A 23,868-nucleotide genomic window follows, 5' to 3' on the forward strand; every position below is an offset into this window, starting at 1 on the left:
GTGTCCTTGGCTTTCCCATCCTCTAGATCCTTTTCTTTATTCCTTTGTGTGTTCCATTTAATATACTTCTCATCTCAGATAATGTGTTCTTCATTTCAGACTGGTTCCCTTTTATAATTTCCATTTCCATTTTTATATATTTTTTTATGACGTTCTCACTGAATTTATCTACACTTCTCAAATGTTCATTGAGCATCTTTATAACCAGCGTTTTGAACTCTGCATCTGCCAGATTACTTGACTCCATTATATCTGGATCTCTGTTCTGTTCTCTCACATGGTTTCTACTTCTTTGTCTTCCCATTTTGGCTTCCTTTCTGGGTCTGTTTCTATGTATTAAGCAAAGCTCTTAAGTCTCCCGGTGTTATTAGTGTGGATTTGTGAAGTAGGTGTCCAGTGGCACAGTCCTGAGAGGGGTTCAGCTGCAGGGCCAAATTTAGCCCAAGCTTCTGCCCTCCAGGGCCACTTGTTAAGATTCAGCAAACAATCCACAGATGCTGTGCTTATAGTTGCCTCAAAAGGCCACAGCAGAAACCAGTGTGAGTCTAGGCACTACTCAGCAAGGAGCACCTGACTTGCTGAGGATATACCTGGATGTGGCTTGGGTGGGGCTGTGAGTTGGGGGAGGTGGAGCTTCAGGGAATCCTGTGGGCGGAATGACCTTTGTTATCCAGTTTGATGGCTGTGCTGTGTCTGGCACACTGGAAAGGGGGAGGGCTCAAGGAACAATGGATACCGCCAACACTTCTGTATAGAGTGAGTCTCACCTCAGCCCTCGCTCTGACAATGTCTTCCTGTAAGTCCCTGGTACCCCCTGTGTGCAGCTGAATAGGCACTGATGCTCAGAGCGAGCAGGTCCGTCACTGAGAAAATCCGCTCGTGAACGCGGCCTCTTTAAGAGGCTTCTGCTGCTGCTGCAGCCTCTGTCTCACTCAGCCGATGGAGACCCAGCAGCCTCATGTCCTTGCCCCGTATCATGTATTAAGCAAAGCTCCTAAAGTGCTTTTGCAAGGTACTTTCTTGGATTTTTCCTTAGTTCTATGGCTTGTTCCTCTAAATCCTAGGCAATTTTTCCTTGCTGCTGCTCCTTGTTTCCATCACAACTTTGATTTGGTTGCTAGAGGGATGAATAGAGCTTCTATAATCAATGCCATTTTTTTTCCCTTAGAGATTTACTTTTATCCATTCTCATTCTATTGTCATCATCTGGACATCTCCTATCGTTCTGGGTCTCTCATTTCCTTATTTACAGTTTACCTTGTTCTCTCACCTTATAGTCTCTTGCCTTTTATTTTTTTAAGTCTAGGTTTTAGTTTTTTCCTTACCAGGCTACATTCTTACAGTGTCTTCTCTACTTTTATCAGCACCTTCTCTTATTTTTCCACCAAACTGCAAATCTCATCTTGCCAGATTTGGGATTCATGCAAGTAAATTCCTCATTCTGCATTTACGCCTCAACCCTTAGTACTTTTTCATCCTTCCTCAGCATGTATCTTATTTCATCTAGAACAGTGTTTTTAACCCAAATTTTACAGAATAGGAACCTAAGGCTCATCACCTAAAGCTTGATGATATTAAAAACTTGCTCATGGTCCCCTGGCTAGAAATTGGTAGAGCTAAGTCAGGTTTTCTAACTCCGTTCAGTAATTTTTTCCTTAGAAGTTTTCAGATAATCTCAGGGAAAAGATGTATACATTTTTATGTATGTTAATTACTTTTGTTCTGAAATTTAATTTTATTGTTCTGACTTTTGGTAATAGAAATCTGATCAGAGTATTAGCTATAATCAAGGAAAGCTGCACGAGCTTACATATTATTCCAGCAGGTGGTGCTCTGAACCTGCAACCTATTTAAACAACTCAAAATCAATTTCTGACTAATGGCAAGAGCTTAACTTTATTAAAGACAAAGACATAAAACACCATCTAATTTATAGTACCCCTAGCAATTATAACTCAGTCGTCACATGTAGCTTGTGTGAAAGCGGATTGGAATAATTTAAGGATTAGAACCAAGGCTCTGGAGGGAGAATTTGGGTATTTGGTCTTGTTTTAGAAGTATAAGCTTTCTACAAACTACCATATTATTTGTGTAGTTAATTTCAGTCCCAAGTTTATGTTACATCAAGTTTATGTTACATCTACAATTACCTCAAAATGTGTCACAAAAATCTTATAAAATTATTATAATTCTCTTTAAGTACAAATATAGATTTTAATGCTTTTAGGAAGGAAAGGAAGCAGCAACTTAGATAAATGATAGGTTTAAGAAGAACTGAAAGAATCATTTGTTTTCTAGATAAAATATCCCCCTCATTGATTTGCAATAGTGTTCAAATATATCATTTTTTTTTTTCTCTTCCTTATAGGTAAAGGAATGTGTTATCTGGACAGGTTAAAGCATTACATCATTCATACTTATCAATACCACCAAAATAAGAATTAGATTAGCTTAGTTGTTTGAGTGCAAAGGACAAAGGCCAGGAAATCAGATGAAGGGGAGGATTAACAGAGAACGATAGCTTGGAGTGAGGATGTCTAGTGCTTTACAGTGGTTGCTTTTGATAATTTTGTCCAGTTTTATACTTTTTTTCCCTTCTTTTTCTTTTTCCTTCCCTTCCCTTCTCTCCTCTTCTCTCTCCATCCCTTCCCTTCTCTTTTCTTCCCTTTCATTTTGTGTAGAGGAATCACTGCCCCTTTCATACTGCATAACAGTGTGAAGGAATCCTCTTTGACATGTGGATACTTCAGAGGAAGATTGGCTGTTGACATATTTTCCTTTCATCTACTTGTGAGGGCTGGTTTCCAGGTGAGGGGACCCCAGGAATAAGAGCCTGAGGGGTGGGCCACCAGAAATGGGAGCTAAGGAGATATTGAGGGAAGTTAAGGTGGAGCAGATCTACATGAAGGAACTCTGCAGAGTAGAGCCCTTGGCAGAAACCCCTACACCCTCCCACCACCCCCCCCCAAAAAAAAATAAAAATAAAAGGATGCACGCATGCACTCCACAAGAGAGCCAGCACTGGGACACCTGCCACTCAGGGCATTCATGTCTTTGAAGACCCCAGCAGCATCCATAAATAAAAAGACACTGTTTTTCTCTAATTCCTTACCCTTGTTAAAAAAACCCAAGAGCTAGAAACAGGAGAGGACTTAAAAAACACACAAAGGGAAAAAAGTAGGACAATTTAATGTTTATACACTATGAAGAAAGATTATTAAAAAAAAAATGACAAAGAATAAAAGTATTTTAAATCTATGTAGTAGCCCAACCAGAGAGCTAGCTGAGGTGTAGCTGAGCACCAACAACTCAGTGATTGACACTCATCTTATTCATTAATTTATTCATTCATCTAGTATTTTCTGAGCAACTACTAAGTGCCAGCTACTGGAGACATAATGGAGATTAAAAAAAACAAAACAAAACAGATGTGTAATTATTTTATATATTGAGTCTAAAATGTAGAAATGAGAAGGGATGCCATGTTGGGATCAAGGATAAATGTGTTATCTCAAAGCCCCTTCCTTCCTTTCTTCCTTCCTCCCTTCTTCCCTTCCTCCCTTTATCCCTCTCTCTCTCTTTCCGTGCCTTGCCCTCAACGAGTCTTCCCTCCATGCTTGGACTTGAGTGAAACACTGTCCTCTGAGAGAGGTAATTGGCTTCCTGAGTGAACAGAAGGCACAAATTTTCACAGTCTAGATCTCCATGGAGTGAACCCTAATCAGTTAAAAAAAAAAAGGGGAGAGGTGGAGACTGGCACATAAGCTCCCTCTCCTTTCTCTATTTTAGAGACTACTCTGAGAAGTTGTTGCTTCTTATAGCCTTTCCAAAGAAGTTCCTACATAGAGCAAACATGCCTGTGTTAAATTAATTAAACAAGGAGGCCATTAGATCAAGGTGTCTGTAATACCTTAGCAGCCAATATAAACAAAGATAAGCAAATTGCCTCAAGTTAAGAAATTGAAACCTAAGGACAACCCATCACAAACAACCAACAATCCTTTTCCAAATAAGGTGATGGCTTAAGCTATAGCCAATAAAAATGTTTTACTTGCTTTGCTTCTGCCTCTTCTCTATAAAATCTTTTCCCCCAGCTTCTATCAGTGGAGCACTTCTAACAACTTCCAGTCTGGTGCTGCCCAATCGAAATCAATTTTTGCTCAAATAAACTCTTAAAGTTTTTGATATGCTTCAGTTTATCTTTTAACACCTGTTCGATGACTTGCTGGCTCACTAGGAAGTGAGAACCCACACAGTGGTGCATTACGGTGTCACATGACACCTTTCCTTGCTTTCTTTCTCTTTTACTCTCTGCCTTGGCCTTTCATCCTCTAATCAATATATTACCGTCTTGATTCTTCTCAAGAATCTACTTTTTAGAGGCCGCAGGCTAAGATAAGATGTTATTTTTGGTAATGACACAAATATTTTACAAAGCTCTGGGGATTTGCAAACCATCAAATGGGAAAGTAGAACATTTTCCTAGTTAATTTCTTTCTTATATAGGGTTGTGAATAACCTCAGCACAAGGTTTATATTTTTGTCTTTGAATTTCCAGTCTTTAGCAGAGTCCTGGCATGCAGTAAATATGCAAATATATAAATATATAAAATATATATTATATAGAAAATATATAAAAGTTATATTCCTGCTTTCCCCTTGAAGCAAATCTTATACTTAATCAAAATACAAATTGATCAGTGAAGTTAGTCAGGTAGAGGTTATCTGCACCATAAAATAACATCTTTATGAAATTATATAAAATAAGTAAAACCCATAAAATTTAGTTTGCCATAAAATTGGTTTATACAAATATTTCCAGGATTATGTTTATCTCCAAAAGAGCACATATAACTGCTAGAGTCATTCACAAAGATAATTTCTGACAACACTGAAACATTTTACAGAATGTGGACTTTTCTTGACATATCAGAGAATATCCAAACAGATAATGAAAATATTCATATAAATACACATAGTTGAAACAGCTGTTCAAAAACTTAAACCCTTTAAAAATGACCTGCTCTTCATAATGTATAGCTTATTCATGTTTATGCTGCTAATATGAAGTGTTTCTGATTTGCCTCATTTCTATTATCTCAATGACATCATTTAAGTTAGGATCCAGAGGCCTCCACCCAGAGGTGGCAGGAAGGCTCAGCGTTGAGTTCCTGATGGCTGTCTGTGGCTCCCACCAGAGGTAGACAAGCTCTGCTCTAATACCAGACTCATCTGCTTTCAAATCTTGGCTTTGAAATTTTAAAACTATAACTTAACCATGATTCAGTCCCCTCCTTTGTAAATTGATGGTCAAAATTCGTGCTGGATCTGTACCAGTGTTGGTGCATGGATCAAAAGAGATAACATATGCGAAAGTGCTTTGCAAAGTGTAAAGTGCTAGTTAAATGTGGGTATTATTATTATTCCTCAGGAAGAACACTTAGGTCATTGCTTAGTAATGGTGAGGCAAACAGTGTCACTAAATAAGACAATATAATGGTCTTAAGAGGCTCTAATTCAGTTTCTCCTTTTTATTCAAGCACACAATTGCATTCTAACACTTCACAGAAAGCCTGAAATGGGCCCTGTGGAGGCTGATAAGGAAAATTAGAACAAGGAGCTATTTGTGCCCTCATTTTAATAACTGAGTCAAGGAGCAGGCACTTTTAATATAAGAAAGAGAGAACACTTTCTCTTACTCAGGCCTCAGCAAGATAATGACTCCATTATAAAGCAGGCCATCCCTAATAAATGATGCGCAGTGCTCATGGAGCGTCTTCCCTGCATTTTGAGGAATCAGAAAGACACCAAAGTGCTCTGAAAGTATAAAATCAGATTTAGATTTAGTCATCATTCACAGAGGATGGTCATTTTCACAGACTTTTTTTTTTTTTTTTAAATCACTGGGGATAAATGGGCCCTCAGTTACAGATACCTGCTGGGCATCAATGCCTCCCAAATGGATTCTCCTTTATTTACATATTGTAGCAGAGGAAAGTTTTCCTTCATCCTCTTAAGGTTGCCGGCTGGGTCTGAAAATTAAACTGACAAAAATTAACAGGAGAGAAACATACATTTTATATAAGTTTTACTTCACATGAGAGCTTTCCTTAAGGAAATGATGACCCAAAGAAACACACCTGAGTATTTTCTGCTAGGTATGATGAAGTGTTGGCAGTTGTGTAGAAATAATGACAGGTCAGAGAATATGAAGTATAGAAATCTGGGTGAAACTGAGCAAGACCTGTTGGTTAGACTCTTCTTGGCATTTCTTTGTCTTTAGGGATAAGGATGTTCCTTTCCTCTAGGCGTAGGGAGGGCACTTCTCACATGAGGCTTTTATGACCTATTTCAGAGAAGAAGATTCTGTGGGAGGTCAAAGTGATTTTCTTGTTTCCACTGTTTTCTCAAACTCCTTCAGCTTGAAACACTCCATTATGCCAAGGCACCATATTTTGGGGTAGCTTGTCCCCAACCCCATCAGTATATACATATACGTATACATACACATACTTATTTGCTTTTGTTTTAATATCTAGAGAAACTTATGAAATTTTAATTGAATGTTAACAAGGGAGAATATAAAAATCTGTGCCTTGATTGGGGATGTGAGAGAAACCCGAGGCCTGTGTGAATGAGTGTGCAGGAGTATGCATGCGCTTGGAGGCGTGTGCATTTCTTTTTCTGTTAATGTGGAATCTCAGTGAGTGATAGTCTGAGAAGTTTGAAATAGGCAAAGATTTCTGAGATATGACAGCAAAAGCATGATCCATAAAAGATAAAATTGATAAATTGGACTTTATTAAAGTTAAAAACTTCTCTTTGAAGACACTCTTAAGAGAATGGAAAGACAAGCCACGAACTGGGAGAAAATATTTGCAGATCATATATCTAATAAAGGTCTAGTATCAAGAATTTATAAAGAATTCTCTAAACTTAATTAGAAAACAGAAATCTCAGTTGAAAAATAGGCAGAAGATTTGAGCAAATATATCACCTAAGAAGATATATTGTGGTAATAAGCACATGAAAAGATGCTTACTATTGCTTTATAGTCATTAGGGAAATGCAAATTAAAACCGTGAGATACCACTACACACATGTTAAAATGGCTAAAATTTAAAACACTGACCATATCAAATGTTGGTAAGGATGTGAAGAAATTTAACTTTCATGCATTGCTTGTGGAAATAAAAAAAATGGTATGAACAATTTGTAAAACAGTTTGGCAGTTAAACATAGACATACCATATAATCTATATATTTATAAAAGAGAAATAAAAACATGTATGTACAAAAAGACTTTTACATAAATGTTCACGGCTGCTTTATTCATAATAGCCCCAAACTATAAACAAATTATAGAATATCCATAAGTGGAATCCATGCTAAGCAATAATGAAGAATGAACTGTTGATATACACTAAAATGTGGATAATTCTCAAAATAATTATGCTGAGTGAAAGAAGCCAGAAATAAAATATACTGTATGATTCCATTTATATGAAATTATAGAAAATGCAAACTTATAGTGACAGAAAGCAGATCACAGATTGCTTGAGGGAAAAGGGCAAGGTAGCCTAGGATGGAGGAATTACAGAGTAGCACAAAAAACTTAGGAAGGTGATGAATATATTTATTCCCTTTGTTGTGGTAATGGTTTCACAGGCATATACATAATCAAAACTTATTAAATTGTACAATTTAGACACGTGCAGTTTATTATAAATTATACATTAAAAAAAAGTTGTTAAGAAGAATACTCCTCCCCGCCCCCATAAAATTAACACATCCTTTTACAATCTTATTTCCCTGGCTTTGATTTTCTTCTTTCAACAGTAAATATTTCATTCCACTCTCTTCTTGTTTGCATGATTTCTGATGAGAGGTCAGCTGTAATTCTTATCCTGGATCCTCTACAGGGGTCCTCAACTCTCGGGCCCCAGGCTGTACCTATATCTCTGTGGCCTGTTAGGCCCTGCGCTGCACAGCAGGAGGTGAGTGGTGGGCTAGGAAGTAAAACTTCATCTGTATTTGCAGCCGCTCCCCAGAGCCAGCATCACCACCTCAGCTCTATCTCAGATCATCAGGCATTGGATTCTCACAGGAGCACAGGTCCCTGGTGCCAAAAATGTTGTGGACCATTGTTCTACAGGTAAGAGTTTTTTCCCTCTGGCTTCTTTCAAGACTTTGTCTTTAGTTTTCTATATTTTGTGTATGAATGTAAATTTCTTGGGTATTTATCCCATTTGGTGTTCTCTTAGCTTCCTGGGTGTGTGGTTGGGTGTCTGTCATTAATTTTGGAAAATTGTTACCCATTATTTCTTCAAATATTTTTTTTCCACTTTGTTCTCTTTTTCTCCTTCATCTGGGATTCCAATTACACCTATGCTATACCTTTTGAAATTATCCCACGGTTCTTGGATGTTCTTTCTGGTTGTTTTTTTTTTTGATTCTTTATTACTCTTTGAATTTTAGTTTGGGAAGTTTTTATTTACCTGCCTGTAAATAAAAGCTGACTCATTTCTTGGCTGTGACAAATCTACTGGTGAGCTCATCAAAGACAGTCTTCATTTTTGTCATACTTTAGCTTTTTAGCATTTTCTTTTGAAACTTTCCTAGGGCTTCCATCTCTTTGCTTATATTATCCATCTGATCTTGCATATTGTCTACTTTTTCCATTAGAGGTTTTAACATATTAGTCATAGTTGTTTTATATTTCCCGTGTGATAATTCCAAAATCCGTGTCTGACTCTGGCTTTAATGTCTGCTTTGCCTTTTCAGACTATGTTTTCTCCTGTCTTTTGGCATACCTTGCAATTTTTTTTTTGAAAGTTGTACACCTTGTATCAAGTTATAGAAACTGAGGTAAATATACATTTAGTGCAAAGGGCTTTTTTTTTTTTTAAATATGGCTAGAAATTAGGCTGTGTTTAAAATTTGTTGTTTACAATCCCCAGTTTTCTTTCTTTCTTTCTCTTTCTTTCTTTCTTTCTTTCTTTCTTTCTTTCTTTCTTTCTTTCTTTCTTTCTTTCTTTCTTTCTTTCTTTCTTTCTTTCTTTAGTGTACCGTACATTGGTTAGACACCTTTATAGTTCATAAAATGATCCCCCAATTGCTTCCTACCTCCCCTGACCCTCCACCTAGCCAATGTGTTAATGCTAACTGCATTCCCTATGCTGTGCTCCCCATCCCCATGACCATCTATCAACTTCTAGTTTGTACAATCCCTGGTTTTCTTTAGTCTTTCCTAAAAACTTATCTTCAGAGTCCTCATCTCACAGCCCTTTTAGCTGTAGCCATTGCTATTATACTGGAGCCCTGTTGGTGTGGTGGTAAGTTGTGGGCAGGGAAGGGTTCTGCAATCTTATAATCAAATTCCAATCTTTTAGGGGGCTTGAGGTTTGATCCTCACAAGAGTTTCTTAGTTTTACCTTTACTCCTTATATGATACAAGAAGCCTAGAGGAGCTTGGAGTCAGGAAACAGCTCATCTCTAGATGGGATAAAGTGGTAGAGAGAGTACCCCCACCCCAAAATAACCCTTTTTTAATGGAGAATGCTCTGTGCATTTCACAGTGGTTATTCTCCCCTTGCCCTTGCCAGAGCCACGAGAGGATCTTACCATGAGAACCTAGCAGGGTTCCTGGAGATAAAACCCACAAAGGTGTGGGGCCCCTTCAGACTGTAGCTCCCAGGAGTTTATCACTGTCACACTAATTTACAATCAGCTTCCAGCAATTCATCAAAATTCCTACTTAAGTGTTTCTACTAGTTTTTGGCTCCAGTGGCTTCTACTCCATGTAAGCACATCTTAGTTATAGGTATAACTCTCCGGATTCACCTGTCTCCTCAGATTTCGGGATGGCAGTTTTCCTTTCAATCTTAGTTCTGTGGTGGGTACAATCACTGGCTCATTTCTCACCTTTACAGAATGGAAACACTTCCCCTGCTTTCTTAGAGCTCAGTTTAATGCACAGGAGAGAACCTTTAAATACAGGAAGATAGATAGTTGGTAGAGAGATGCCAAGAAGGTCATGGGAGCACAGAGGAGGACTACATTCTAATGCAGAGAGACGGGGTAGAAAATGGAGAGGGAAGGCAAGGGTTTAGGAAAGTGGCGATACTTAAGTTGGGTTTTATGGGAGTTAACATGATGAAGAAGGAGAGGTGAGAGAGGAAAGATGTTCAGGGTTTAGGGAATAGCAAATGCAGTGGCACAAGCATGAAAGGGAAAATGTCTTAGACGTTGTCATTTAGTGTTTTTGAGAGCTTTGCCTGTGTTAGGCAATTTACTCAAATTATTTTGTGCCACTTAATTCAGAACACTCTCTGCACCATGAAGGGATTGTTCGTGGGTGGCCTTTGCACCTCCATCCTCTTTGCTGTTACCTTAACTGAGTACAATCGGCAGCTTAATTTTCTGTTGAATTGGAAGTGAAAATGTGATATATTCATTTCAATTATAATTTGTTTTTAACATCTTAATTTATGTGATTATAAAACAAGGGAGAAATCCTTAATTTTCATGTGTTTTGAGAATTAGTTTTGTGAGAAATGCTTTAAACTAATTAATGAGACTAATAACAGAATCTTGCAAATTGCAAGATGTTCAATTAACCACAGCCGCCCTTTGGGAACATTCCTGGACTCCAGTGATTCCTTGGAGGTTTTTGAGAACCTAAGGCAGAGTTTCAAGCTCAGCACAGGAGAAGATTGTCTAATTAGAACAGCAGACTGGAAGTTGGTTACCTTGAGCTGTATTTTTGCTTTAGTAAGTTTTTCTGTATGACCTTGGGCAAATTGCATAATCTTTTGGGGTTTTCTTATCTTTCGAAGGCGGATAATACTTGCTTGATTTTAGGCGTTTTTAAGGTCTTAGATGAAAGCTGTTTTATAAGCTTGTTGCATTATCAGGAAATGCCAGATTTAGAAGTTATTATTAACTATGGTAGACATGTGAACACATATCTGCCCTGCTTCCAAGATTAAATAAAAACTCACCATTGGAATTCAACTGCTGGATTGCCATGGGCACAGTGTTCTTTTCATGGTATTTGTAGAGCAGTTAATAGTCAGTAGTGACTGATGGGTAGAAGTTGGGCTTTTACTATTTTTTCAGGTCAACATTATTAACTTATTGACTGCAGGCCTTATTATATTCCACGAGGTGGCTTTACAAGTGTCACAACAATGAATATCTGACATTGGTTCTTATAATATAAAAGAAATGACATGACGAAAATGTAGAATCCCACAAGGTAAATAAATGAACATGCTTTAAAAAACAACATTAAAATTACAGAAGAGAGAATATAATCAGTTTCCAGTGGATAGCTTACAACACATATACAGCACTCCCCTGACCCTAAGCAGGCACCCGTTCATCATGATTTCTATAATATTTAACCAGACTGGTAAATATTTCTGCTAGTAGAAATAACATCCTCTTTATTTCTTCTCATTTACATTCTGCAAAAGTATTGTGTTTCTTTCTGTGATATTATTTGTTGATGCTTCAGAAAAAACAAAATGATTATGAATCCTGCTGCCAAATCCTTCGAGGCAAATGTTTCCAAAACATAGTAAGCTATTTGTTCTGAACTTTTACCTCTCCCCTTTCTTCTTATGCTGTTTGCTTATTTATGTGGAGCTAGAAAATATGTTAAGTACAAGGCAAGATAACTTGCTGACAAACCATTGGGAAGCCGTACTCTGAGGCACATCTCTTCCTGGGCATTGTCCGATGTGTGTGCTCACTGAGTGGCTCCTTCCATGGTCAGTGACTCAGGGAATGGCTCATTATGCCATCAAATGTCCTCAATCATAGATGTGTAAATAGCTCTGGCAAAGTTACATTTTTTATTGTTTTATTACTTTAAATAGTATTGTCTACCACGTGTTGGGTACCATGGTAGGCATGAGAAACTGAAGATTAATAAAACACAGCCCACAGTTTCTAGGGATTTATAACATAGTGGAAGAAACAGACATTCAAACTATGTAATTTGACTATTTCTACATCTTAATAGTCTATTGGTAAAATTTAGTAATTTAGATTCCTCTGGTTTATAGTTCTACCTGATAACATAGAACCTGGTCTCTTTAAAATCCATGCCACACCTCTCCCCTCTCCAGTTATTGGTGGGGATCCCTGGGAGTGGTCCACATGTCTTCACATCTTCTTTAACCATTCACTTTTGCTCTGGCTACTGCTGCTGGTGTCCCATGGGAAAGATAACAATATTGTCCCACGTATTTAAAGACAGGAAATAGTCTAGGATTACCTCCAGAACCATGGTTCTAGAAACTGGGTAGCTAGTAGTAGCATTCATTAATCAAAATTGGGGAAGTAGGAAGAACAGATTTTGGGGGGAAGATGAATAATGTGTTTTAAATTAAAGGTGTCTGTAGGACACCAAATGGAGATGACTAGGGAGCAGAATTATCATCCTGTTGCTTAGGAGAGAACTGTTGTAAATTTGGGATTTATCAGCAGATAGGGGCTGTCAAAGCCATATTTGTTGAGACTGCCTTGGGAAAGTATTCAGAGAGTGAAGAGAAGAGGAATACATCACAGAGAAGAAAAGAAAAAAAAGCAGATGTGTTGTTAAAACCACGTTTTGGTAGATGAGAGCCTGGAGAGAATATGAAGATAAAGGGTATCTTAACATGAGGGTTTGAAGGGACCAATGTAAGGGGAAAAGGGCACAAATTTAGAGACTGGTTAGCCAAAGGCAAACTCTAGCAGCTTCCCATTTTTGCCAGTGACTGCCCCTTCCACCTAGAGGAGAAATGTTTGAAAACTGAAAGTTGGAGTAATTAGTTTTCTTGATAAGATTCTGTGGCTTCCAATCTCATGCCTCAGATACCCAGTACATTCTCCTAAAACCAAACTGAACCAAATCAAACCAAACTAAATAAAAACAAACCAAACCAATATGACTTTTGGGGTGGGGGGGATACAAATATTCAGTCAGTTGCAATTACTAATAACTATATTTATCTATATGTTCTTCCCTCTCCATCTCCTGTGTCACTTCCTGAAGTAAACACTGTACTAATTTTTGTGATGATCATTTTCTTGATTTTAAAAAAAGTCACAGATAGTTATATGTCTAAATAGTATTTTTTCCTTTGCTTATTTTTAAACTTTAAAAAAAGGCCATGAAACTATATGATGTCTCCTGGATTTACTTTTTTCACTTGATGTTATATTGCTAAAATTCATACACAATGATGATTGTAGTAATATATTTTAGCGATGTGTAATATTTTACTATGTAAATATACCATGATTTTTAAGCATATCATAGTTGTCAATGGGCATTTGGGTTGCAGAAACATTTTTATTATTATGAACAGTACTGCTATGATTATCTCATACATGTGCGAAAGTTTATTTTGAAGATTGTATCAGACAGGATAAGCAGATTATGCTCTGAAAATTAACCCCTAGATATAGAAAACTTAACTCAGCAAAGGTTGATTTCTTGGTGGGGGGTGTCTCAGGGGCCCAGGCTGACAGAGGCTACATTATTATTATATGTGTATTCAAGAACATAAGACTACTTTTGCCTCCTCAGAGGGGAAGAAGGGCACTTTAGAACTGCACAGAGCTTCTGCCTTATCCCAGAAGTGACCGATGATGTCCATCCACATTTCTTTTCCCTGAAGTAGCTGTGTGACCAAATCTAATGCAGGAGAGGGAGGGTGAGAGCTGCAGGGAAAAAGATGGAATATTTGTGATCGTCTCGGTCTCTGACAGGTAGGAGCGAAATTCCTGGGTTATAGGGTTTACGAACATTCAGTTTTACAAGGCTAAATGATTTTCCGAAGTGTTGATATAAATTTATACTTTCAATAGAAGTATATAAGAGTTGTAATTTATTTTTTAAAACATTTAACAAATATTTTCTCACCAAAGTCCTTTTTTGGAGACATGTTTTTTTGTGCTTTTATTTTCATTCAAAGTGAATAGAGACATTCTTAGGCCTATTTTTCAGGTAGAATAAGTGATTCTTATAAATAGGTACTGTAATAAATTCCTGGTGTGTTTGTCTGTCTATCTATCCTTCTTTTGCATCTGGTAATAGCACCTGATCTTTCATTTCTTAGACCATGTTTCCCTATTGCATGTAGTTATGATGATTCTATCACTGTGTTTTGATCCCCTCACTTCCCTCTATCTTATCATAAGAAAGAATTGAAAACAGAGCCTGCAGATGTGGATTGGTTTTTTTTTTTTTTTTGGTGCAGTGATTGTTCAGGGGTAGGACCATGACCCAGATGAGGTAATCAGAGACTAATGTAAAATTTTGCTTACGAATGTTCAGAGAGAGAGAGGCAGTCCCTTTGATTTGGACTGAGAGTTATAAAGCCTGTGTATACCTGGAGCTGCCTTTAGCTGTCTGCCCTAGCCACCTCAAATACACTGCAGAATAAGGCCAAAAGAGATAGTTAAGAGAGGCCAAGTACAGGAGAGAGATACACAGAGCCTTGATTTAGCTGTGTCTGAAGACTAATTTCTGGACTTTTTTGTTATATGATCTAAGACATTCTCTATTTTGCCTATACTCATTTCAATTGGATGTTTGAGAGTCCCAATGTTAGTTAGTGGCAGAGATAAGATGTGATTCCAGGTCTTCAATCCCTTGGTTGGACTCTGTTTTCACAAATCTTCTTGTGATTCTCAGCTCTTCACTTCTGGACTAAATATTACCAGCTTCAGTTTCACATTGCTGTCTGGAAGTAGAGACCTAAGAAAACTTCAGTGGTGGTGGGCAGCAGGGTGCTTTAAGATTTTGAGAAAAGATTTGAAAGGTTAAATCATGAGTGATATGTCACAGCACAAATTAATATATTATACAATTTTGTCATTGTTCCCAAGACTAGAAATTGATTCTTAAGTTCCTTGGTCCATGGCACTATAAAAAGATACACATCCATCACGTTACACAGGATGGTGAGATTTTATCTTTGTACTTACCTCAAGTGACAAATAGTTAATTAGACACATAAAGCATTTTCTAACATAGACAATTTTAAACTTGAAGTTTGCTGCTGACAGAGGGATTCCAGAGAGTGCAGGGGTCTGAACACTAAATAAATCCAGAAACTTCTCCAATGTCTCAATAACTGCCAAGTCAGCTCTGAGGCCAATTAATAAAAAAAAATTTACAATTAATCCCATAAAGAAGCACTAATTACTATGCTTGGCAAGAAGGAAATGTGTTGAAAAGGGAAACCTGAAGGTGAGAAGGGAAGAATGGTCTTGTCACAGTTCTGTCAAGGGCAGTGCTGTGGGGCAGTTGCATAGGGGATGCTGGACCTGTTCTTGCTCAGGTAGGGATGTGTCCTCACAGATGCAGCCCCTGCCTCCCAGGTGAGTGCAGGGGATCTTGTACTTGTGTTCTACAATCAGGCCTGCTATGAGCTGAACATTTGCGTCCCCCACAAAATTCATATTTTGAAGTCTGATCCACAATGTGATGGTGTTTGAAGGTGGGGCCTTCGGGAGGTGATTGGGTCATTAGCGTGGGGCCATCATGATGGGATTATTATGATTATAAAAAGAGACAGAAGACAGCTTGCTTTTCACTCTGCTGTCCACCATGTAAGAACATAGCAAGAAGATGGCCATCTGTAATCAGGAAGAAGGTTCTCACCAGAACCCAACCATGATGGCACCCTTATCTCAGACCTCTGGCCTCCACATCTATGAGAAATAAATGTTAATTAAGTTAGGCAGTTTGTGGTATCTTGTTATAACAGCCATAACTGACAAAAGTAAGACTTGTTCCTTCCAAAAAAACACAACCTTTATAGAATTCACTCTTTGGTCTGCAGGTGTAACAGGAATAAGGAATTCAGAGACTTAAGGTTTTGTAGGAGCCATATTTTTCTAATTATATCTAGTGAATAGAGCTTGTTGACAGCCATTGCCAGCTTTCATGTAGGCTACCTTATGGCTTTGGTTATTTGCATTACTGATAGTTTTCTGCCTCTGAATTCCTAGTTCTACATACTGAGGCACATTGATCTGACATGAAACCCAACCTGCTTCAGTTTCCAGAATATAATGGATCTGAAGCAGTTATAATAACTAATAGCTACTTTTGCTGCTATTGGTTTGGTGCTGATATTTGATGACACTGAGCTATGACACTGGCCACTATCTTTAGAGTTTAAACTTTTGCCTTGATTTTTTAGTCCTTGTCTCTTATCTTGGATTTGGTTTCTTCTACTCTATTTATTCCCTTTCCTCTCAAGCCTCTCGGGCTCCCAGAATCTTGTTCCTAAACCTTGACTATTATTACTGGGTGACAACTGTCAACCCAATTCCTAATGCTGGTCACTTAGTCACTCAACGTATAGGGACTGACCTATTAAGTAAGAGAGTCTGGCTAGAGTCCCTCTTCCTTCTGGAGACACAGTTATATTACATTTTCTTGCTTCCTCTACAGTACAGATAAGTGGGCCCATATGCCTAAGTTCTGGTTAGTGAAACATGGGGGGAAGTAATGGATGTCACTTCTGGGCCTGGACTTTAAAATCCCCCTGAAATACTTTTTATCTTTAATTGCTGGTTGGAGATATGAGATTAAATGGAGAATCTGAAGGCTCTGGAGGACATGGGGACACTAGACGAAAAGATGCCAGGGTCTGAATGATTGTGCAGAACATGGCCCAGGCCGACCCACATTCAACTGTGGATATATGAAAAATACACATTTATTGGCCGAAGGCACTGGAATATTAAGGTTGTTTGATACAGCAGTTAGCTTGTCTTGATAAAAAATATCTTACATTCATCTATTCAGGTAATGGATACTTACTGAGTATCTACAAAGTGCTAGATTCTGTGTTAATGCCAGGTACGATAATGAAGAACTTATGGACCCTGGCTGCACAGCTCTTATAATCTACTACTGGTAACTAATGATGGTGGGATGGAGGATTGGTAGAAGATGAGTTCCAAAGAAGCACGATCAGCACTTTCAAGGAACTGATATATGTAAAATCTTACATGATAAAATTGGATAAGATTTCTTGAGGTGAAAGACCTTGAGTTGTTATTAAAATAAAGTAGTAGTAGGACTGTAAGTGAGTTACTAGGTAGTTTATGTGGGGTCAAGTTTGTCTTTTGGATAAAGATAAACTTAATTAGAAGAATGTACCATATTATGGGAAAAGGATCAAAAACTTACTGAGTTCTTAATATATTTTAGCCAATGTGCATATGTTCCTATTTAATTTTTCTTACATTATGAAGTAAATATCCCCATTTTCTATTGCAAAGACTGAAGCTCGAGGATATTAGGTTACTTGTCTGAGGTCATACAGCTAACATGCAGCAGAACTGGCATTCTAACCTAAGCTTGTTGCTCTCATAGCATCCCAAGATGAGAGACCAACACCCTGCTTGTTAGCCCACGTGGCAGGGTTCTATCTTAGGAATGAAGGCAAGCACTGCATCCCTCCCTTTCCAGAAAGATATACGCTCCATTAGTTTTTCATTTGCCAGAAGCATCAGTTTTTAAATATTTTCTCTTTCCTTTTATCTCAGGGGAATATCAATCTATACAGATTTATTATTAATTCCCTAGTATCATGCTTAACCACTCAAATTTTTTTTACTGTTGCTAGTAAAAGAAAGCCTGCTTGTTCTTGAAATTTTAGAGACTTCGATCACTTTGGGATGAAATATCACCTTGAGAGACATTTTAAGGAAAGTACAGAAAAAGTAACTCCCTCAACCTCCCACCCCATCTACTCTTTCTCTGGAACAAGCAAAAACTACTTATTGGAGGCTTTTTTTCCATCAGACTGATCCTATACTATTTCTCCACAGTCCTCGCCTTCTGTGAAATATCAAAGGTATACTTAAAATGGCATGTCCAAAGGAAGGGAATTCTCAGGCAGAAGTTTCCTTCCACCCTCCCATCCCCAATTTCTTTTCATGCCTCAAAACCTAATGTTTAAATTGCTTAATTTGATCATTAGAGTATCTTTTATATATGGATGCAACAAAGCACATTTTTCACTATTATTCTGAACTATTGAGAATTTTAAAAATGAGAATTCAAAAGAGTTAACTTTTATAAACATTGACTTATTTATTTAATGAATATCGATCATTCATTTATTTGATGAACGTTGATGAGGGGTGTACTACGTGTCAGTTTGACTGGGGAGCCGACACCTGTCTCCACAGAGCTTGTCGTCTAGGGGCAGATATGAACACTACACACGTCAATGCACTGATAAGCTCTATTCTTATTGATTTTCCCTTCCTACTTCTTAATGGCATGTAGGGGGGATTTCATAACTTTCTAGCCACTTTAAAATTTCAGTACAAAAAATCCCAGTCCAGACTAATTTGGAAGTCCATTCTCTTGTCTGACTTACTATTTGTTTCTCACTCACAGTTGTGGGCTGACCTCTGGTGGGACATACACTGGGGAGGAGAGCATTCTTTTTTCCTGAGTCTGTAGACTTTGGGCCCCATAAGTGGTGTGTGGGATGGGGAACAAGCGGGGGGTGGATGGGAAGATTTATAGAAAAGAAGCAAACGTTTCTTAATCAACTAGTGCTGCGTGGTCCTCTCTTGACTCCCTATTGTCACTGTGGCAGCTCTCCTTCAGCTCCTGTCCTTACCTCCAGTGGCACACCTGATAATTACTTGCTGCTAGACTGCTCACTCTTTTAGGCAGTCAGGAGCTTCCAACCAGGCTACCTATTTCAGTATTTACTCCACCAATGGAAAACATATATGTCCTTGTCACAGGGATGGTGGGAGGGCCAGAGTTCCTGCTGCTGCCCTGCTTTCTCTTTCTAGTCCATTTCTCTGCTTAACTGAGGGAAGATCATGAAGTCTGCTGACTGAAGGTTTCAATATTCTCTTGTCATAGATCCCCCAAACTCTATGAATGATTCTCTTACCCTGTCACTTGGTTTTGGAGAGGTGGATACCTTTCCCAAAACTCCCTATAACTTCTAATAACTATTCTTCCAAATTACTAATAATCTGTTACATAGGCTTGAATCTGGGTGATCACAGCAGGTCCGGTTCTGCTACTAGTCAATCCCATGGGCTGTGATTGGTGAGTACTTCCTGCCTAGTGTTCTCAGCATTGGAGCCTTAGTTACAATTACGAGAGGCAGAAAAAGTCCCCTTTAATATCCTGTTACGACTACAATTGCAGCATAGGAAGTTTAGGATGCTATGAGGGTTTTTAACAATCTGACTTCACCAGATTGGAGTTGATTGGAAAGATGCATTAGGAAGAGTGTCCCTAAGGATTTAACTTTTAAGCAGAGACTTAGAAGATTTCCAGGAGTTTAGGTTGGAACTAGTCAGTGGTGTTGGTTTCAGGCAGAGGAAACAACACATCTGTTCTCTCATCAAATAGAGAAGATCAATAAAGGAGCTGAATTCTAAAAAAGAAACAAATGGAAATTCTAGAGTTGAAAAATATAATTGAAAAGGAAAATTCACTACAGAAGTTTAATAATCGATTTGAATTGGCAGAGGAAAGTATCAGCAAACTTGAAAATAGATCAATAGAAAATAGATTGAACTTGAAAATAGATCAATAATCTGAAGAACAGAGAGAAAAAAATTAAGAAAAATGTGGAGCATTATTAAATGCATGAAAATAAGAGCAACAGGAGCAAGGAGAAAAAGAGATAATGCGACAGAAGAAATAGTGATTAAAATTTCAAATCTGATGAAAACATTAATCTACAATTAACAAAGTTCAATGAATTCCAAGTAGGATAAATTCAAAGTGATCCACTCTCAGACACATCATAATTAAAATGATAAAAGCCAAAGATATAAAGAAAACATAGGTAATTACCTATGTTTTTTTTTCTTTTTCTTCTTAACTGACTTCAAAAGCAATTGCATAGAACAATATGTATATACTTATGTTATTTGTCCTCTAACACATAGAAAGATACTATACTTGACAGTAACAACACAAAAAAGGTGGGTGAGAACAAAGCTGTGAATGAAGAAATGACACCAGATGGCAATTCAAATCCACAGGAAGAAATGTAGAGAGCCAGAAAGGGTAAGTAAGAAGGCAAACATAACAAATTCTACAAATATATACTTTTTTCTCTCAGCTTCTTTAAAAGACATAAGATTACAAAAAGTAATAAGTTTAACAGAGAAATGTTAGATTTGTAACATATATAGACAAAATGCATAGAACAATATTTTCTTTAACTAAGCCAGTATAAATTTTAAGTAGATTCTGATAAGACATGTGTTGTAAATCTTAAATTAATTACTAAGAAAATAACAAAAATAATTGAAAATCATTAAGGAAATAAATAGTACTCATTAAAATATCTACTTACTAGAAAAATGGCAATAAAGGACATGAAATGTATAGAAAACAAAAATGAGAGATGAAAGTCCCACCACATTGATAACAACATTAAATGAGACTGGATTAAATGAGCCAATCAAAAGGCAGAGATTGTCAGATCAGACAAAAGCAAGACAGCCATGTGCTGTCTACAGGATGCATGATTTCGTTCTACAGGGTGCATGCTTTCATTCTATAGGATGTACACTTTTGTTTTAAAGATGCAAAGAATTGAAAGTAAAAGGATAAGAAAATTATATTATGCAAACAGCACCCATAAAAGAGCTGTAATGACTATAGTGCTATCAGACATAATAGACTTTAAACTAATAAAAAAGTTACTAGAGACAAAGAGGGACAATAAAAGAATCAATCTATCAGGAAGATATAACAGTTCAAAAATTTTCATGGGTGAATTCTAGAGAACAGTTAAAGAACTAATACCAATTCTTCACAAACTCTTCGGAAAAAAAAAGAAAAGAAAAGGAAGCACTTCTCAATTCACTCCACAAGGCCCATATTACTCTGATATTAAAATCATACAAAGATATCAAAAATAAACTATAGACCAATATCTCTTATAAAATCTGCATCAACGTAGTAGTAAACCTAATCTACCAACATATAAAAAGGATTATATACCATGACCAAATATGATCTATTTCAGCAATGCAAAGTTGCTTTAATGTTCCCAAATCAATTAATGATATATACCACTTCAATAGAATAGAGGGCAAAAACCATATGATCATCTCAATGGATGAAGAAAAAGTATTTGATAAATTCCAACATCCTTTCACTGTAAAAACACTAAAAAAGCTAGGAATAGAAAAAAATTCCCCAAATGAAAAAAAACAAAAATTTCTCCATAAGATCAAGGGCAAGACAGGCTGTCTATTGCCATTTTTATTCAACCATATGCTGGAGATTCTAGGCAGCAATTAGACAAGAAAATGAAATAAAAAGCATTCAGATCGGAAAGGAAGAAGTAAAACTATCTCTGATTGTAGATGATGTGATCTTTATAGTGAAAATTTAAGGAATCCACTAATGAACTATTATAACTAATTATTAAGTTTAGAAAGGTTGTGGTATACCAGATCAATATCAGTTCTATTTTTATATACTAGCGACAAATGTTCTAAAAAAGAAATTAAGAAAACAATTCCATCTACAATAACATTTAAAAAGAATAAAATACTTAGGTATAAATTTAACAAAAGAAGTACAAGACTTGTACATCAAAAGCTTTAAGATATTACTGAAAGAAAATGAAGATTTAAATAAATGAATAGACATTTTATGTTCTTGGATTGGAAGACTTAATTTTAGATGGCAATAATCTTAAAATTGAGCTGCAAATTTAGCATAATGCTAATCAAATTCTCAGCTGGTGTTTTTGCAGAAATTGTCAAGCTGATCTTAAAATTCATATGGTAATACAAGGGAATCAGAATATCCAAAACAATCTTGGAAAAGAACAATGTTGGAGGATTCACATTTCCCAATTTCAAAACTTACTACAAAGTTATAGTCATCAAGGCGGTGTGATATTGTCATAAGAACAGACATATGGTTCAATGAATTGGAATTGAGAGTCCAGAAAAAAATTCATATATGTTTATATACTATGTTCTACTTTAAATAAGTGTCATGTGGGAGTCTGGAAGCTATAATAAATATGACTATATTATTGTTAAAAAAAGTACAAATTTCCAGCTATGAGAAAAATAAGTTCTGGGGATCTAATGTACAACACAATGATCATAGCTAACAATACTGTATTATATACTTGAAATTTGCTAAGACAGTAGCTCTTAAGTGTTCTCAACACACACACATGTGCACACACACATAGGTAGCTATGTGAGGTGATGGATGTGCTAACTATATTGTGGCAATCATTTCACTATATATGTATATCAAATAAAGAAAGGAAATATTGATACATGGACCCTGAAAACATTGTAAGTGACGGAAACTGGTCACTTATATAAATGTGAACTTCATTTATATAAAGTGTCTAGGTAGGTAAATCTTTAGAGATAAAGTAGCTTAGTATTTTCCAGGGGCTGGGGGTAGATGACAATGGAAAGTGATTGCTAGCAAGTATGAGATTTCTTTTTGGAAGAATGAAAATGTTTTAAAATTAAACTGGGTGATGGTTGCACGACCCTGTGAATATTCTTAAAAACCATAAATTGTACACTTAAATGGGTGAAATGTGTTGAAAAAAATAAAGCTGTTAAAAAAAAAAAACATTAAAGGGAAGATCAGCATGCTGGAGCTAGAGGTAGCATGAGAAATTATCTTGGAGGAACTAGCGTCTGCATAGAAGGTAGAAACTGTATTGAAAACACTTTCCTCTTCCTCTTCTAGACATTGATTTTGTATATGTGGATGTATGTGGACCAAGGTGGGGAGGGGGTGGAATTTGAAAGCCATCTTGAGATATTTGAAGAATAATAGAATTTCAGGGGTCTTAGAAATTATTTAATGTAACCTCATCAGTTGTTTAGTAAACAAAGGCCTGGAGTATGGAGATTAAGAGCATGAGCTTCTGCATGAAATGGACTCAGGTCCTAGCTTTGTTCCTGTAATTTGCAGGTTTTGTAACTTCACGAAAGTTACCTGGCTTTTCTAATAATGCAAACATCTCCTGAGTATCTATTACGTGCCAGATGTTCTACTAATTATTTTACCATTTTAATTTTTTATCTAATTTTATCTTTATTGACAACCACACTTCCCTTCCCTATATCCCAACAAGTCTTTTTAACAGAAATTATTTTATGGGAGTTATTACAAATGGGAGAAGAGGACCAAGAACATCAAGGTTGAACAAATGAACAGATACTGAGTGTCCAGGTAAATTCACTAGTTCTGTGATTTACTTCATCTTATCAGACTTATGGGGGTGGAGAATGTGATCCAAATTCAGTCTCAGTTACTATAAATTATGAAATTTTGGGATGGCTGAAGAGTATAAGAAATGATAAACATTGAATGTTCAATTACCAAAGGTTTACCACAGTATTTTTGTCCTTTTTAGTTCAATGCTAGCCACCACTGTAGGCTTATGATAGAGTTTGCTGATTTTTATCATTTTAGGCATCCTATTTTATTTTATTTTATTTTATTTTATTTTTATACTGTATCATTACATTGTCTGTTCTCTCTCTCTCTCTCTCTTTCTCTCTCTCACTGTCTCTATTATGGTGACATTGGTTAACAAAATCTAGTAAGTATTTTATTTTTATACTGTATCATTACATTGTCTGTTCTCTCTCTCTCTCTCTCTTTCTCTCTCTCACTGTCTCTATTATGGTGACATTGGTTAACAAAATAAAATCAGTTTCAGGTGTACAACTCAACAGTAGGCATATATATATAATTGCATTGTGTCTTCACCACCCATAGTTAGATTTGCTTCTGTCACCACATATTTGACCCCTTTTAACACATCTACCTCTCCCATCCTCCCG

Source organism: Pteropus alecto, unplaced genomic scaffold (genome assembly GCF_000325575.1).
Source record: "Pteropus alecto unplaced genomic scaffold, ASM32557v1 scaffold46, whole genome shotgun sequence".
Lineage (NCBI taxonomy): Eukaryota > Metazoa > Chordata > Mammalia > Chiroptera > Pteropodidae > Pteropus > Pteropus alecto.